General features: G+C 43.4%; 1 protein-coding gene across 5 annotated transcripts in view; it reads left to right on the forward strand.

Moving 5' to 3' along the window:
* The window catches only part of FBXO34 (F-box protein 34), a 44,205-nt gene that overhangs the window by 7,713 nt on the left and 18,517 nt on the right, over nt 1–17,975 (forward strand). For 3 of the 5 annotated variants that reach the window (XM_054161671.1, XM_054161670.1, XM_054161672.1), the window contains exon 2: nt 7,076–7,154. The exons of the other annotated variants lie outside the window; for them this stretch is intronic. The gene's annotated coding sequence lies outside the window, so the exon portion shown is untranslated. The remainder of the gene's footprint in view (nt 1–7,075; nt 7,155–17,975) is intronic. 5 annotated transcript variants of the gene reach the window in all.

Below are 17,975 nucleotides of genomic sequence, written 5' to 3' on the forward strand. Positions count from 1 at the left end.
GCCCTGACTGCTGAGGTTGAGAGAAGCTCCCTGTAAGCATTAGGCAAAACTGCTCCTTATTCTCCTGCTCTTAAGCTGCTCTTGCTTAGGTATGGTGCTGACTGCACTTTTCTTTTTCATTTGCCTTCCTGACTGCCAGCACATGTCCCTGTCATGGGCACAGGAGGGCTGTTCCTGCACAGGATGTTAGTGCCCTGGGCAATCCACTGCTGAACAGTCAGAACATGCAAGGCATGGCGGTTTGTGACAAATGTCAGGAACTTTATAAGGGAACCCTGAAAACACCCCCCCAAAATCCAAACCCCACCCTTTAAGGAAGTCTGTTTTCTGGAAGTGGATTTATTTGACATTTCATTTGCTTTCTGAACAGGGATGATACATTACTTTTTTTTTTTTTTTTGTTTTGTTTTAATGAGGTAACTTTATCTTCTTAAACACATGAAGCGATGCAAAGAATTCTTGTTCTGCATCTGAAATCTTAAGTAAATCTGCTACTGCTTCTGAAACTCAGGTTGTGGGAGGATTACTGGTAGCAATGAGTCTGTCTTCCATGGTGCTGAGGAAAAAAAATCCCAGTGTTTCTCTTAGAATGCATATGGATTTTTATAGATGCAGTAGGACTGCAGATGTATTAGTTTTAAAATATATAATAACTTGCTCTGAATTGGTCTTGCAGCAGAAGCAGTTGGAGACATGGTTTTGATACAAGGTGCTGGGAATTCTCTTATGCAGCTTTGCAGCCTGTGCTGCAAACAGGAGCTCAGGGCAGTTTGAGCCACACTCTCTTCACAGATGGTGCATAGGATATCACCAACAGTGGACTAAACCAGTTCTCCTAATGATTGCTTTGTTAGGCCCTAGCAGTTTACAGGATTGGGAAAATGATGTCCCCTGATGTGTCAGCCGTAGGCTTCAGGGTGAATTGTAGGATGAACAGTGGTAGTTTACATAGCTTTGCAGCAAATGTCTCTGCAGCATTGTGCATACTTTTCTTACCTTAAAAGATAGGTTGTCTTTTTGATCTCTTTTCTCTTTGGGATCAACAAATGTAGCCAGGAAAGGGTTGTATATGAACCTGATCTAGGTGGAGATGTCCCTCCTCACTGCAGAGGTGTTGGACAAGATGAGAGTCCTTTCCAACCCAATGCATTCTGTGATTGTGTGATGGTAACACAGCTTCATCCCTGGCCTGACTGAATCCAAGGAAGTGAAGGCACTAAAATGTCCTGCAAGAATGTCTGTGGTCAAATGTTTTTAAGAGGTTGGGAAGAACCTTTCTTGGAAAAAAGTCCAGGAACTTAATCTGAGTGTACAGTTGTTGCATCCATACTGAAACTATAGAGAGCAAGTCCAACGATGTTTTCTAGTTGCATTAATATTAGTTGTAAGGTTGTTGTAAGGTCCCTTGTCCTTCAGCCTTCTCTTGTGTTACTTAGGTCACCACATTCCAGCAAAGAATGGTGTTTTTCAGCAGGTGGCAGTTAAGGAGCCAGGAGTCTGCCAGGCTGTATTCCATTTGAAGAAGTGCAGAGATCAGATCACTGATAGAGTAACTTCACTGGGGTGTGTGCAGAAGCTGCTAGGAGAAAGTGTGTCTTTAGACCAACTGGTATCTTTGGTGTGGAGGGGAAGATGGGTTTGCTCTTGAGAAGGAATAAATGTCAGCAGGTATTTTGTCGAATTTTGGATGCTGGGATTTGCTGTGAGTTGCTATTTGGCTTTGGGATGTTTGGGGCCTTTCTGCATCCCCCATATGTAAGTTGCAGCTATGGCAGGAGCTGTGTACACCACTTCACAAGCATAAAGCACAAGTCTCTGAGGGAGGGTAGGCTGCAAATGGCTCTGGTAAAATGAGCCAGTGTTTTCAGGCTGGAGTCAGTACAGCTAGGTGAGAGTGCCAGCAAGAGATACCTGTGTCCTGACTTTAATATATTCACTTCTCAGTGGTCATGCCCAGGAGGATTAGTGAGAGATACTTTAATTTAAAGCTAGTAGGAACAGCAGTGCTTTTCTTCTGGAAAGTGGTGTGCTTTTACTGACATAGCTAAACACAGCCGTGTGAAGCTTAATATATGCTTGTGTGGGTACCTGAGAAAACATGTCAATAAGTAGACCAGTAGCTTTCTTCTGGGGAGATGCTGAGAATATCACCTTTGCTGTCCATCAGGGCTCAGCCAGGCTTGTTAGCAGCTTGTAAGCAGCAGCTCTACTTTGCTTGTAGGTATTTTAAGTGATGAGGGTAGCAGAGCTAGAAGTAGAGCTGATAACGTCTGTGCTGGGGTTTTTTTCCCCTTTTGGAGGAGGAGGAGAGGGGACTAATTGTATACCTTCCAATTCCAGTTACTTCATTACTGAATAATCATTGGAGCAGCCCTGCAATCTGCTCTGATAGCAGATAAGTGGTGTGGCTTGCAGCATTTGAATCTAAACAAAACTTAAGTGCCTTTTCCTTTTTCCCAGGGGAGAAACTGTAATTTTGTTATGTGAATGTTAGCCAGGACAAAGTTGTCTTGTTTTATTTGCAGCTGGCATGGAGCTTCTCTAGGCTTGGTGCATGCTAGAGCTATGTCCCTGGTGCGTGTACTTAAAATACTGCATTCTCTTACCTGGCAGCTTCAGTTGAAGGTTTTCCAAGTGCTTTTCCAGGTGAAGATCTGTTTAGCTTTGACATGAGATGCCTCAGAGGGTTTAGATATAAGTCAGTGAAAGTTTAGATTGTATTTCCTTTCCCTAGCAATAAATGTTAATGAGTTTCTGTCTGCATTAGGCTTTGAATTCTCAAGTGAAACAGCCTGAGCACACCTCTGCTACCAAATCTGTGGTGAGAGTGGTTACATTGATGAGGTTTTAGCAGAACTTTGTAGTTTTGGTTCCCCAGTGTAGAAATGTATTCTATGTATTCTATGTATTCTATGTAAATGGCATTATATGCAACCCATATGATGCAAAAGAATTATGGGGCAGAGCTTCCAAAAGCATTTTTGTCTTTCATTGGAAGAGGCTAAAAGTGCATTCGTGCATCAGGTTCAATCCTGATAAAATGCCTTCTTGGACTGGATGTTTCAGAAACAAGTGATGATTTTGATGTACTGGCTGAGGGCCCTGAAAGCACCACAGACAAATGCCTGTATTTTGCATAGTGTAGTACTGGACAAAGCATAAACTCATCAGGCTAGCTTTTTCTGGACTGCCATAGAACTGTTAAAGCTGATCTATTCCTAATAAGACAGCTGACTGTGCAGTCTGAGCTGTGTACAGTTCTTTGTCTCTGCTTTTTTGAATCGAATGGAAAAGTAGTTTGTTTTTGCATTAAATGGGACTCAACTGTTGCTGCCCCAAAGGGGATCTGTTCTTGCAGGCTCTGTGTGGACTCCAGGCAGACTGCTTTTGGTTCTCATTGCTTTTTGCTGTAAGCCAGTAACTCAAGTCAGGGTGATGGGAAGATGGTAACCTAAGACAGATAGTTGTTGACAGGTAAAATGTCTTGGGAAGTGAAAATACAACATGGAGCTTTTTAGTGTTGATAAGTTTTGTAAGTTTGGGCTTGGCTGTGTTGGTTGTAACTAAGCCAGTGGGGCTGATCCTGTAGAATGACTCCATATGGATCCAACTGCAGCATTAAGTTCTTGAAAGAATTTAAGGTGAAGTGATGGTAAATTTCAAAGGACTAGAATATGAGGCCCCCATAGTGGGATCTTGCATTTCTAAGGTGGCTTTCAGAGGGAAAGACTCAAATGTGTTTGGAAAATGAGCCTCCAATGCATCATGCACTGGAGTGGATCCATGCTTTGATACGAACAGTAAGAATTCTTTTAATCAGATGAACTGCATCACCTTCTTTTAGGGAGATAATTATTTGTTCATACAGGAGAAAAGACTTCCCACCCGTTCCCCCCCCCGGCCCCCCCAAAAAAAACCCCAACACCAGAGCTGATCAGACTGCTGCATCCATTTTTAGTGACTGTAGGAGAGAAGACTTTTTTTCTTCTGAAAATCTGTAGCTCATCAGACTCCTGCATCCATTTTTAGCCATTGATACTGCAGGGACAGGAGGCTGGCAGGCTGAATTGGGTATTGCCTAAATAAAAACTAGGTTAAAGCCTGCAGTGTTACATGGCAGCAGAGCTGCCTGACCCCCATCCTGCTGGGGAGGTTGACCCAGTGTGTTTGTTGCCACAGTTCCTCCAAGAAGGTTATAGGCCACATGAGTCTTGGGTGGTAGTGTGGGGGCCCAGCTGCCTTTTTAAAGGACGTTGCTAGCCTTGCTTTTGTGGGGAAAAGAAGCTGTAGGATGGGGTGTGGTTAAGTTTCTCCTCTGGCCAGTGTGCTCTGACTGTAATACAGGTGGAAGGGGACTTGCTTATGGACAGGAGGTTCAGTGGAGTAGTGAGGAAGGGTCTGCAAAGCAAATTCATTTGAGTGTATACTTGCAACGAGAGTGAACACCATTGTTTATAGCAAGAGCTTGGCATCTTTTGTGCTGAGGTAGACTGCTGGCTGATAAAATAGTGTCTCTACTGGTGTCTCGGACCTACCGTGCTCTGTGGCCTCTGGGATTCTGCTTTCTTTTTTCCAGTAAAAACTCCTGATCTTACATCTCAAAATGGTCTGTTTGCCTTCCTAGCACTGCACTTACTATTCTTGGAATTGCCCATGAATCTGTCCACGTTGCCAAGGCTCTTGTGACCATTTGGGGTGGTGTGTTGCCTTCTCCATGCTCTACCTCTCTTGAAGTTTGTTAACCAGGCTTCCATAGCAGCCACCCAGCCTTGGCTCTTCTCCGGCCTTTGTTTACCTCTTAATGGTTGAAGTGTGCCTTGATACTTCCTTCCTCTCTTTCTTGTGTTTGGCTTGGGGGTTTGATCACCCCTCTAAAGCAACATGTGGATGCTTGAATCAACACACGTGCCTGGGATGGTGGATGATGAGTGTCCACAGGTTTTTACATTTGTGTGTTTGTGAGCTAGGATGGGCATGCCTGGGCTACTCCTGTGTTTCAATATCCACTACTTAGTTATGATACAGAAAATGAATTAGAGGCAAATTACCTAGTACTTGCATTTCTAGTACTGGAGACTTTTGGGGGTAAAATGTTTAATGACCACCTGAAGGGCCACAATCCTGTTGATTGTATTGTGTCATATATCTTTGACCAAGTTTCCCTTATTGTAGAAGCTGGATTGATTCCTCAGGGAATCTGATCTTTATGTGAGGGAGGGGAGAAAGCTGTCTGACTTTAATCTGAATTTACTAGGTAGTTAATGGAAAGGCCTCGGTACTGAGTAACTTGTTCAGCTTATGTTGTGTTGCAGAAGCTCCATGGAGATGAAGGCTGCTGGCTTTATTTTGCTTTGAAACCCTTTTGGCTTCATGTTGCCTCCGCAGTCTCTGCCTCTGATATTTGCAGCTGGGTAACCTGCTGGGTGTTGAAGGGCTGAGTTTGCAACAAAGTCTAGATGCTTTGGTGGCTGTGAGGAGACATTGGCATGTGGTCTTGTTTTTCAGGCATCTTTATATTGAGAACAGAGTGCCTCTTGCCTATCTCTTTTCTTACCGTTACAATTTGCAGTTTGTATTTAAAAGCAGGGGGTTTTGAATTGTAGAATGGCTTAGGTTGGAAGGGACCTTAGAGGTCATCTACTGCAGTCTCCCTGCCAAGAGCAGGGATCTCTCTAAACTGGCTTTGAACACCTTCAGGGAGGGGGCATTCACAACCTCTTTGGGCAACTCATTCCAGAGTCTACTCACCACCTTTGTTCTGAAGAACTTCTGATATCTAGTCTAAACCTATGCTTCCTCAGCTTAAAACCATTCCTCCTTGTCCTGTTGGTAGATGCCCTTATGAAAAGTCCCTCTCCAGCCTTCCTGTAGGTTCCCTTCAGGTGTTGGAAGGCAGCTATAAGGTCCCTCTGGAGTCTTCTCCAGGCTAAACAATCCCAGCTTCCTCAGCCTATCCTCATAGCAGAAGTGCTCCAGTCCCTGGATCATGATTGTGGCCCTGCTCTGAACTTGCTCCAACAGCTCTGTAACATTCTTAGGATGTTATTTTCTTTGCACTTGCAGTCCATAGGAGCCATTAGCTGTCGTGATGTTTAGCACTTAGCTGCCTGCAGTGGCTGGTTGCGTAAACTGGTATTGCTAAAGGGAGTGGGGAGCAAGTGAAGGTGTTTGCACCAGTCATTTAGAAACTGGAATCATTCAGGTCTGAATCAAGCTCAGGCTCAAACAGGTTGTGGAATTTATTTATACAACACCACTGGGGTGTGGGACGTTTCAGAGACACACAAATGAAATGGTTCCCAGCCCCCAGTCTTGTGTTTGGTATTAGATAAGGAGGAACAGGGTAATTACAGCCAAGGACCTGGGTGGAGGGGTTTGGAGAGGATGAGAGTACACATCTGTGTAGAGAAGGTGAAATGTTCCTTCTGCCTGCAGACTGTTAATGGCACTGTTAAGAAATTGTGGGTGCGTCTGAGGTTATAGGAAGCGTGAAGGTCAGCCCTGCAGAGGAAGCGTTGAGTGAGTTACAGGAGACGCGTGGATTTGTAAGAGAAAGTGGAAGGAGGTGAACTGAAACCAGTCAGGTGTACTGGGAGTGGCTGAGGTTACATAGAAGCTGAATGTGCAAAAGCAGTGGCACTCAAGGGCCTTTAGGAATTGGGGTGTTGGAGCAGTGACAGGGAATCCACACCCAGACCCCTGAATGTGTGTACTTGATGAGAATGGAGGAACAGGTAAAGAAAGGGGTCCAGCATGGTTCCTTAGAGCTCTGTGGTCTCTCCTCTGTGCTGTCCCTGCAGTGTGGGCTTCCATGATGCCAAAAGCAGCTTCTGCCCAGCCACCCAACAGGACTTTGTGGCCTTCAGCTATTGTTACTGGACCCTTTCAAGGTGTATGTGGTCAGTGGGTACTGAGGACCTGCTCAAATTGCTGGTGTCTACATGTCAGCAACACACGGGTTGTTGTTCCCTTTGTGCTGGGCAAAGCAGATCTTTTGGGTTTTGAGAGCTGGTTAGTAGTTGTAACACCATTAACATGTCACTAATTTCCTTTTTCCTTCCCTTTTACTCTTCAGAAATGCTATTCTCGTGAGTGTTCAAGGAGCCTACAGAACTGTAATGTCTAACCCTACATGGAATAACAACTCTTTGAAGGTACTACCCTTTTTTAACTACATGGCTTTGTTACAGGTTGGGTTAATGATGTATTGATCTTTGCTTCAAAGCTCAAAATTGAGGAACCATGTTTTATGTAATGCCATCCCCTCCAAAAGGGTGACACAGTGCTGTGACATTTTGGTCTCTAATTTCCAGAAAACCTGTGTGCAACCCAGCACTTGATCTAGGGTGCCAGGAGGCCATCCCTGTTTCTCTGTGAATGATTTCTTTAGGCAGGTCCGGTGTTGCCTTAGGAACAGGTGGTGGTTTCTATTCAGGGAGCTGAACTAGGCTTTCTTCATACTTGGTGGCCATCTCTGGAAACAGGTTGCCGTTCTTTTTGGTGATGCTTGATGCCTTTTGTGTTTGCCCTCAACTTTATGACCTTCTGGATAGTCTTTCTTGTCGAGAGGCTTCTAGCTATATTTATGAAGAACATCAAGTGCGGTTACACTCTAGCATTTAGATTGAAATGTCCTAGCTGTTCGTGCGGCATTACTCAGCTCTCAGGCGTTGGCTTGTTCTGCTGTCTGATCCTGCAGTGATGCCATAATACTGAATTTTGGACTGCCCTGTACATTACCATGGCAACAGACTGATGTCACAGACTCAAGGACATGACTTCAGTGTATGATCATGCAGAGGCACGATCAGATTTGTGAAGGAGAAAGCTGACTAATGCACATCTCAAAAGCAAACAAGGGGAATGCAGGTTACAGCTGACCGAGCAAGGTGCCTCGGTATGAAAATTCCTCTTGTAGAGATAGGAGGGGCTGATCATGTCTTTAAGGCAGGAACAGTCATCTTGCTGAGCTTCTCTTTACCCTGGATAAGCAGATGTGTTGCAGGTATCCTGTATCTTTAAAACAGGTGGTGTTCTGGGGTGGGAAAACTTGCTCTAGTTTCAGAGCTTGGAAAGAGCATTTTGCTGCTTTAAAAACTTCTCAGTGGTCTTGTAAGCAGACTGAGAACACTTTAACTTGGTTAATGTTGTTCAAACAGTTTAATTAGTTTTCCAAAGCTTTTATTTTATCCATAACATTGGAAGGTGAAAGGGGAGCTCTGCATCTGCATTATGGTCACATTTTCCTATATCCTATTAGCAGATTCCAAGATTGTTTAATGTGATCTCCACCCATTTCATTTGGCTGCAACCTTTGCTCCCATGAAAACAAGGCTGATTGTTCAGAATTGCTGTGTGTATGTGCTTTGGCACGGCATGAAGGTACCTATAATAACACAACCATTGTCTGGAAAAAAAAGCAGTTTGCAGTAATAACTACAAATAAAAGGTGCAGTACAGGGGCAAGACAGATAATGGTCATTTTCCCAGCCATTGCCTACAGCAGATTCTCAACGCTGTCACCCCTCAGCATGGCAGGGATATGGGCTTTAGTGCATATGTGAACATTGGGAATAAGGGGTTGAAATATTTGCCTATTGTTCCAAGTTTCTGTTTTCTGGACCTGGTTCCATTGCTCATACCTACGGATGGGGAGGCTGAATGACTTCTGCACAATGCGGTATTTTATTTGCATGCTGTGAGCAGTTTAGCAAGTGTGTGCTAAATGAAGCATTCCCTCTTTCAGTTAGCAGCTGATACACCCTTAAAATTAAAAGGAAATAACAAAGTGCCTTTAGGTTGAACAGTGGGGTTTTGAGGGGTGACATTGTGCTGTGTGTTGGAGCGGGTGGTTGGTCATGCCAAGCCTGAATGTTAACTTGAAATGCTGTGGGATTCAGCAATTAACCAACTTAAAGCTCCTTCGTGCTAAAGTAATTTTTGCTTATCTCTGCACTTTGTGGAATAAAGGCTGTTACAGCACAAGATTCAGAAGCTAATGTAGTTGTTTTAAGTGTTCAGTGTCACAGGACTTGAGGATATTTAACAGCAACTGACATTTCTTATAGCAGTTTGGTTGCCTCCCAGGACAGGAAGCTGTAGAGCGTTAAAAAAAGAGGCAGTGAAGGAGTTTAACAGCCCTCTCTCTAAATCAGGATGCTTGAATTCAGTGCCTGGCCTTGAGCTGAAAAGACTGGAAGCTCTGCAAGATTCAGTGATTCAGTGCTTTGCAGAGAACAAGGAGATAATGGTGATGGACTATCAAGAAGGCAGCCTTGCTAAAAAGAGAGGCTTTGTGATACTGTAAAGGGGAAGGAAGTCTGGAGAACACAGAAAAAGAACAGATGTTTTTGGAGGTGGGGAAAAACTTTAACTATCCGTGTAGTTTGCTCTTGCGGTGGAGCCAGCAAAAGGAACTTGATACCAAACAAAAGTAGGCACACCCAGTATTTAGCACAGGGATCCTGGAAAGCTGCTCTTCACTGCCCTGACCCTTTTCTGTTTGACAGATACCTTGTATGGTGACATCTTGCAGAGGCAGAACTGAGTAAGACAAGCGCCCAGGAGTTTGCGCAAAGGTGCGCGTGGAGGAGTTTGGAGGTGTTTGATGCTTCTCTTTTAACAGCGATTAAAAAAAACCTTAATGGATGTATAAAATGATACTCAAAGCAGGAAGCCAAGAGATGCCATTCCTTGGAAAGGAAATAACAGAAGATGCATTAACGAGGGAGAGGCTGCTTGTAGGCTGTATTTATGGACTGCGATGACTGGAAGTGGGATAAAGCAGGTTGCTGATCCTGTGTATCAAAGTACTGGTGGCAACGATTTTTCAAGTTGCTGAAACTTGCATCCAACAAAAAATTTTGTTCTTACTAATAGGTTAATCCACTGTAATTGACTGTGAAATAAACCCCAGGGAATTTTCCCTGTCTGTATGTGCTGCACAACCTCTTTGCTGTCTGCTTGGCAACTGTACCTTCAGATAATTAAAAGCTGTTTTAAATCCACTTGTTTCTTTTTTGTGTTTTTTTTTTTTGTTTCATCTTGGTACTTCTTTGAGAGCTATCAGTCATGCTCCTGGCTAAGGTGTGAAAACCAAGATGATGTGGTTTGAGGAAAGGAGAACTGCAGATCAATATCTTTGCTTTTTAAGAAAACACAAAAAAGACAAAAGCAGCTGAATGTGTGAAGCTTCTTAACATAAGAGCATAGAACAGTAAAGCTTGGAAAGGACCTCTGGAGATCAAGTCCAACCCCTGTGCCAAAGAAGGATCACGTAGGGCAGGTCACACAGGAATGCATCCAGATGGGTCTTGAAGGTCACCAGAGAAGGAGGACCCCACAACTTCTGGGCAGCCTGTTCCAGTGCCCTGTCACAGTAAATTTTTTTTTCCTAATGTTGAGGTGGAACTTCCTGTGTTCTAGTTTGTACCTGTTGCCCCTTCTATCACAGAGCACCACTGAAAGAGACTGGCACTATCTTCTTGACACCCACCTTTCAGATATCTGTAAACATTGATCAGATTCCCTCCCAGGCTGCTCTTCTCCCCATGCTAAACAGCTGCAGGTCTCTCAGCCTTTCATCATCAGGTAGATGTTCCAGTGCCTTAATCATCCTCGTAGCCTTCACTGGACATTGTCCACTATATTCCTGTCACTCTTGAACTGGGGAGCCCTGCACTTAATAATAATCTAACTTTTGCAGTCTTGTATGGAAGTCTGTTAGTTCACTTTGACATTCTATGATCTTGTGACACTTGCCCCTCCAAAATCAATGATCAAACCTCCATGGCTGCTGTTGCTTAGGAAGCAGTTGTAATTACCCAGAAATTACAGAAGTTGTTCAGCACAGGGATCCTCTGGTTTCAGCACATAGTTTCATTGCTCTGTAGTGTTTTGGGAGGCTGAAGGGTGGGATGCAGCTACAATGAGTTTCCAGATTCCTAACAGTGTGAGGGACTGTTTTCAATAGTGATGATAAAAACAGCTATTCCCAGTTGGAGGTTAGTCAGTGGTACAATTATCAGAGCTATGAAATAGTGCAGGGATAGCTCAGAATGGAAAAAACTAAGACTTCAAACTTAGTTTCTTGAGGGAGCTGTTTGAAATGGTTTCCTGCATGCTCATGGAGAATTAGTAAGAGATGTTAAATGGTGAGAGATCAAGCTGATGAGGCTTGGTGATTACTTTGGTAATTTAGTTTTGAGGGCAGCAAACTTCATCTCTTTTCTTGGGAGAGGGATTTGGTAGCAATTTGTTGATGAAAGCCAGTGTGGTGAGTAGGAGCTCTGGAGCTGGTGTGTTTGATTTAGTAATTCTGCTGTATGGTTTGCTCACACCAGCTGCTCCACTGGGGAGTCTAAAAATGTGCTGAGTATTTTCACAGTAAAGTAACGATCCCCAGCTCCAAATCTGCTTCGCTTACACCATCCTCTTTAAAACGCAGTTGCCGGTAACTTACTTTCTGCTTAGTTTCTTGGTGATTTGGTGATTCAGACTCATTTTGTCTGTGAGAAGGAAACCCTGAAAGGAGAACATTGATGGTACTGGGGAGAGCAGTGGAGAATATTGAGTTAAATAGCAATACATATATTCTTCCTTTTTTGTCTTGCTTATAAAGCTGGTTTTGCATTAGTAAGTCTGGAAGTCTTGTGAAGCAAACCCGAATCTGGTATTTTTAGGTGAAGTTTTAGAGAGGTTTGTACTTCTGAAATAGTTGCTAACCTGGAAAGAATTGCACCAGAATTATTTCTGATGTCCTCTTGTAGGTCTGTGTTACTGAATTTTGAAGATAAACATGAAAAGGGAAAGTTTTGCAGCAAAAGTTCTCACAGCTAACAAGGCACTTGCGTGTGCAGAAGCTTTCCTTTTGTGAAATTTTGATGCTATTTTGGGGCCTTCTTTAAAGAGTGAATTGGAGCAGAATTTGTGCTATGCTTGGAATTCTTGAAAATTTAATTGTGTTAGTCGTTTGGTGTATCAACTACAAAGCACTGATAACACAAAGCTACTTTTTACTTCAAGTAACTCTGAATTCTTAATGGGGGAAAAAAAATTATTGAAATGTGGCCAGCAACAACAACAGAAAAGGTTAAAGATGCATGGAATTGGTAGATTTCAGAACTAGCTCACATTGTAAACAACCTTTTTAAACAATCATGCAAAAATATTCTCCATTTAATGATGGTCTCTACTGCATTTACCTGCTGAAACCCTAAGCTGATCTTTGGCTGGGAAAGAGCGTTGTTTGTTTGTTTATTTTTAGCCTGCCTTCTGTCTTCATCTGAAGCAGTTTAGCCATAATGTGTCACTGGTCACACTGCTGTGCTTTTGAGTGTTTAAAATCCTTTTGGTTCTCTTTGAGCACAGGTTCTATGGTTTGCAAGCTGCAAAGCAGTTTAGTGGTGAGACACATTCTCTGTATCCAGATGCTGCAGCACAGAGCCTTCACCTTCATTTGTGTGGCCCTGGCTCCAGTCTGCTGGTTCCTTCCTGTGTCTGTTCCTGCTGAGCTGCTTGGATGAGCTCTGCTATGTGATGGCTGCAAGTGCCTCATTTTGTATGATGGATAACTAGAGGATCTGCTTTGATTGTGCTGTTCTGAGTCTCATCTGCATTGCTGTGTTATTCCTTCTGTCACTGGTTTGGATTACATCTTTTATTTTGCTGGCTTTGACACCCTGCTGTCCTCTTTTCCTTGCTGTGCATGTATATGACTTCATGCTGCAGGCCTGGAGCTGTTGGAGTGACACTACCACGATGCATGACAGTAGGCAAAAAGCATACTGCTGGATGGAATTGATGGGGCCTCGCCCTGCCTTTAGTGAGAAAATAGCTTCAGCACCATGGCAGATTAATCTTCTAATGGAGAGTGAAGTTTGGCAGTGTTTGATGTGCGGTCTAATTGGAAATGTATGATTCCTGTGTGTGATGTCAGTTAAATAGCACCAGCACTTAATGACAGAGTCAGAATAACTTTAATTTCTTTAGATTTTGTGGATGTGTGGTGAGTTAGCCTTGGCTAGCGGCCAAACGCCCACCGAGCTGCTTGCTCACTCCCCTTTAGGAGCACAGTGTAGCGGGGAATAGTCTTAGAGAGCTATAAAGTCAGGGAGATTACTGATGGCTGTCATGAACAAAACAAAAACATAATTCCTCACTAGCTAAAATAGATTTGAGTAGTGAGAACACAAGATAAGCATTAAACCAGCATCTTTTCTCTTCTGTTTTGCTGGTCACCTGTCCTGCCATGGAGCACCTCCTCCTTTTCCTTCTCTTACCCTGATGTTTTTTTTGTTCTTTCTCTAGGCATTTTTTCCCACCTTTAAATGTTTCCACATAAGCATCAGCAGTGCCAGTTGCTTAGCTGATGGGCTCATCTCTGTCTTGTTGCAGGTCATGGTGGAAACAGCTTGGTGCAGCCACGATGTCCTCCTGCAGAGGCCGTGTTAGATCCTAACACTAATTACTGATATTTTTGGGGGGATTTTGATTGTAACCTGTCCCTCAGAATCTTTTTTGGTTTGTTTTATAAGATATTCTTGGAAAGTCCAGTGAATCCAAAGGTTGCTGAGAGTGTGTGGGTGGTGGTGTGTCTCGTTTGTTTGTGGGTGGGTTGTTTTTTAGATGCTCCTAATGAATCTGTTGTGAGGGAAGTTTTCTGTCCTCAGCAGATGTAATGATGCACTTTGTTTTGCAAGTAATAATTTGAGCTTCCTCTTATGTGAAGTCTGTCCTGGGATTGGGTATATTTAGTGTAACTGTTTTCCCAACTTTGCAGAGCAGAATTTTTCTGTAAACTGCTGACATGAAAAAATTGACATTTCAGGGTTCAGCATTTTACATTATCCTTGCAAGATGAAAGATAGTTTTCTGTGAGAGCATGAAGTCAGGGCATCAGCTGTGTCCTAGTTTAAACAAAACTGTGAAAGGATTCAAGATTTCATGACAAATCATGAGGTATGAATCATGTGGAAAATGCTGGTATGTGAAAATGTGGTGGATTTAGGAGTATGATAGGAAAAAATGGGCATTTAGAATTGCAGAAATGCTTGCAACTCGTGGCACAGTTACTTCTAAAGCTTTATTTTGGGTACTCTTCTATTTAATCTGTTTGTGTTGCCAAGCAAGACTTCTGGTGGTTCAATTTTGGTGGTTTTGGAGACCCTTAGGAAAAAAATGGTGGTTTAGAGATGCCTAGTGAATATTGTCACCTCTTAACTCTGCCCTAGATAGACAGAATGTGTCCGTGTGGACAAAATTCTGTCATTCTTATTTGTGTGGGTTTTGTTGTGGAGTGGTTTTTGTCTGTGTGTGGGAGGTCTTTTGTTGTTGTTTGGTTTTGATTGTTTGGGGTTTTTTTTAACCTTTTGGGTTACTTCTGTGTTTTGTTGAGAAGGTATCCACAGTAATATGGATTTCTCTGTCCTGTAGTAAAACCTTTTGGTTAATGGGTGAGATGCCACAAAATTTTAAAGAAATTAATTAGCCTTTATTCTGCTAAACCATACAGGACCAGGTCAGGGTAAATGGGGTGGTCTGTGTGAAAGAACTGTTATCTGAAAGGCTGGTCCAAAGCAGTTAAAGCCATATAAACCAGTTAAAGATTTAGATCTATATATCTGTATATCTATATCTATATAAAATGAATTAAGTTTCAAAGCTGATAAATTTAGTTTTTAACATTGGGTCTCCTGCTGTGAGATTCTCGTTATTGGCAACATTCTGAAGAAGAACTATATGTATATAGTCACTGTATTTTAGTTACTGGCCACTTGTCTAGTGGCCAGCACAGCCCTAACCCTTGACAAGGGTGCCCAAAGTAGGGCAGTGAAGCTGTCAAAGGGTCTTTCAAGGAGCAGCTGAGGTCACTTCTTGCAAGGAACAAGTGATAAGACAAGAGGAAATGGCCTCAAGTTGCATCAGGGGAGGTTTAGCTTGGATGTTAGGAAAACCCTTCTTCCCTGAAAAGGTTGTCAAGTCCTGGAATGGGTTGCCCATGGCAGTGATGGATACCCCATCCCTGGACGAGTTTCAAAGCTGTGTAGATGCGGTGCTGAGCATCATGGTTTAGTGGTGACCTGACAGTGTTGGGTTGAACTCGATGATCTTAGAGGCCTTTTCTAATCTGACTGATTCTGTGATACTTAGAAGTTAGCTGTAGGTTTGCTCAACTACAGTAGAAGTCTTACAATATGCCACAGAGAGATGTACAGAGGTGGTTCTTGCAGTGCACTGTGTCATGATGCAGGGGGACTTCTTGCATATTTATTGTCAAGTATGAGATTTTTGGTTTCCTGATGACTTTTTACCTTGTCAGTAGATGCTAATAAAATGGCCAGCTCTGTGTTTGAGTAGATAAATTCAAAGGTATGCTGGTAATCAGAGGAGCATTGCAAATGGGCTTATTTTCGTTGTGTTGTAAAAGTTGCCACTAAAGAGACAAAAGAAACTTCAAGAATTAGAGTGGGTTGTTATGCTGTGCTGCTGCAGCACCAGCAAACTATTACTAGTGAACTTGTGAATAAATTGCTGTCAGGCAGGCCACGTGATGGCCAATTTATTGGCTGTCACAGCAGAATAAAACAAACCTACCAAACGTGTGCCAAAATGAGTCAAGTGGACCTCTCCAGCCAGGATCCCAAACATCCACAGGCCAAACAGGGTGATGAAATTATTGTTGACAATCTTAATCTGCCACGTCAGTGTTGTAATAACAAGCAGGATCTTTAGCGAACTAACTTTGTGCTCTGAAAAAGAGGAGATTCTTGCTGGTTTTAACTGGGTTTTGCTAAAGTGGGACAGGTTGGCTCTCTACTGGCGTTCAAGCTAATCTCTTTCATGTAGGCTGTCTGGGTTTCTGTCTCTGAAGTTTGTCCTAAAACTCCCCTCTTACATCAGTTCTGCATCTTGCAGCCCTTTCTACTATTCTTTGCATGTACAGGAGCAATCTAGTGAGACCTCAGCCTTGTGAAATGAGGGCACCACATCTCCGGAGCTCTGGGAGTGCTCCTCTACTATTTTTGGAAGCAGCTCTATTGCTTCTATAATAGGAAGGCTTCTGGAAGCTTTCTCCTTCCCCTCGCCCTAAGAAAGTAGCCTTTCAGCTGAGCTTTCATTAATTCAGCATCTGCATGGCAAAACAAATCTAGTTTTATACACTCAGTAATTCAGATGGGGCTCAGGGATCATGTGGCCTTGAGCATGCAGCCTTGCAGAGTATCTTTACTCATACCCTGTATCTGAGGATGTGGCAGCTGTCACCCCGCTTAGGGGAGCTCAGCAACCCCCTGTTTATCATTCAGGGCACATGGGAGATTATATGGGGACAAGGAGAGCCAAAGTAGGTGTTGGCTTTCTAGGAAGTAGAGTAATGTGTGAGCTGAGTGTGTTTGTCTCCAGTGCTGGAGCAGCATTGGCAAGTAAGGGATTTACTGGTTTTGTTTTTCCTCTTGGATCAAGCCAAACCAATCTAAGGAGCCAATTCTTAACTTTTTCCCAGTTGAGCAGAAGCTGATGTCCTTACCCAATCTGGGCGAGACAGCTGAAACCTTTCAGGAAGAGTTGAACAAGGGAAACACTCATAAGACTGTTTCCCCCCAGCATTAATGTATGGGGCTAACAAGGTGCAGCAGAATTTGCCTTGATTTATTCTATTTTTCCCTTCTGAGATTTTCTTTTTGAGGGGAGAAGGGACTCACAGATGCATAGACTAGTTTTGGGTTGGAAGGGGTCTTAAAGATCATACAGTTCCAACTCCCCTGTCATGGGCAGGGACACCTTCTACTAAACCAGGTTGCTCAAGGCCTTGTCCAACCTGGTGTCCCCTCCAGGGAGGGGGCATATGTGACCTCCCTGAGCAACCTATTCCAGTGTCTCACCACCCTTACTGTAAAGAATTTCTTTCTAATACTCAGTCTAAATCTTCCCTCCTCAAGCTTAAGTTAAACTTAGTTCTTTCAACGGTAACCACACCTAGAGGAGAGAAGGCATGAGAGCTACAAACTTGCTGCCTTTCATTCTCTATTGACATGATCTTGGAAGGAAGACAGGTTCTCCCTGTCATTAGAATAAGCATTTCATATGCTTATCTTCACAGCAAGTAGCACTGTTTGACAGCAGGGAAGAGTTAGGCATTGCCTTGGAGCCCTACATGCTCATTTCCCTGCTTCTGAAATGCTCCGTGTCCTGCATGCTGTGCATTCAGTAGTGTTCCTTTCCTTGAAAACAGCTAAACTCCTCTTCGTCACAGGCACCTTTCCTGGCACAATTCAAGGTGTGCCTTCAAGACAGTGGAGTCTGGTGTGAGTTGCTGAGAACCTCATCCCACAGGGCTTTGCTAATGTCTGCCAGGTTCAAGGAGCCCACCTCTTCTGGGTTATTTATATATCCTTGAGCTGCTTCAGGTGAAAAGTCAGAGGGGAACCAGTACTGATAAGGGGAATACGTGTGAAAGGGCTGTGAGGAAGAGAGAGGTGAGACCTGAGTGTGGCAGGAATTACAGCAACCACAATAACTGTGGGGCTTGCATGGTCTTTTGGAACATCTATGTGCTCCCTGATGATACAGATGGCCAGTCTCGGTTTCATGTGAGACTCTTCTGATTCCAGTTAAATAACTGCTCTTTCTGGTGTTATCCAGAGTGGTGGAGTTTTGGAAGAGACTGAAGTGAATTTGGTGGGGTAAAGAGTAGTAATGGTGTCCTGCTGCTTGGTCAGCTCTGAGTCCCTGTGCCTAGAAGTGATACTAGCAAGTTTTGACGTGTAAGTAGACACAAGAAGCTCTTGCCACCATTTATTCCAGCTGGAGTCCCTGTGGCAGCTTCATTGCTTTCGGGTTAGATTACATCAGATGTAGGCAAAGTTACATCTTTAGACCATCAGAGAGAGAGGAAGCTGAGCACACAAGGTTTCACAAGGCAAACAATGTCTGTGGTGGCTCCTGCTGCCTCCTGCTGCAGGTGAAAAGGCCAAGCT

This window comes from Dryobates pubescens, chromosome 5 (genome assembly GCF_014839835.1).
Source record: "Dryobates pubescens isolate bDryPub1 chromosome 5, bDryPub1.pri, whole genome shotgun sequence".
Classification (NCBI taxonomy): Eukaryota; Metazoa; Chordata; class Aves; order Piciformes; family Picidae; genus Dryobates; species Dryobates pubescens.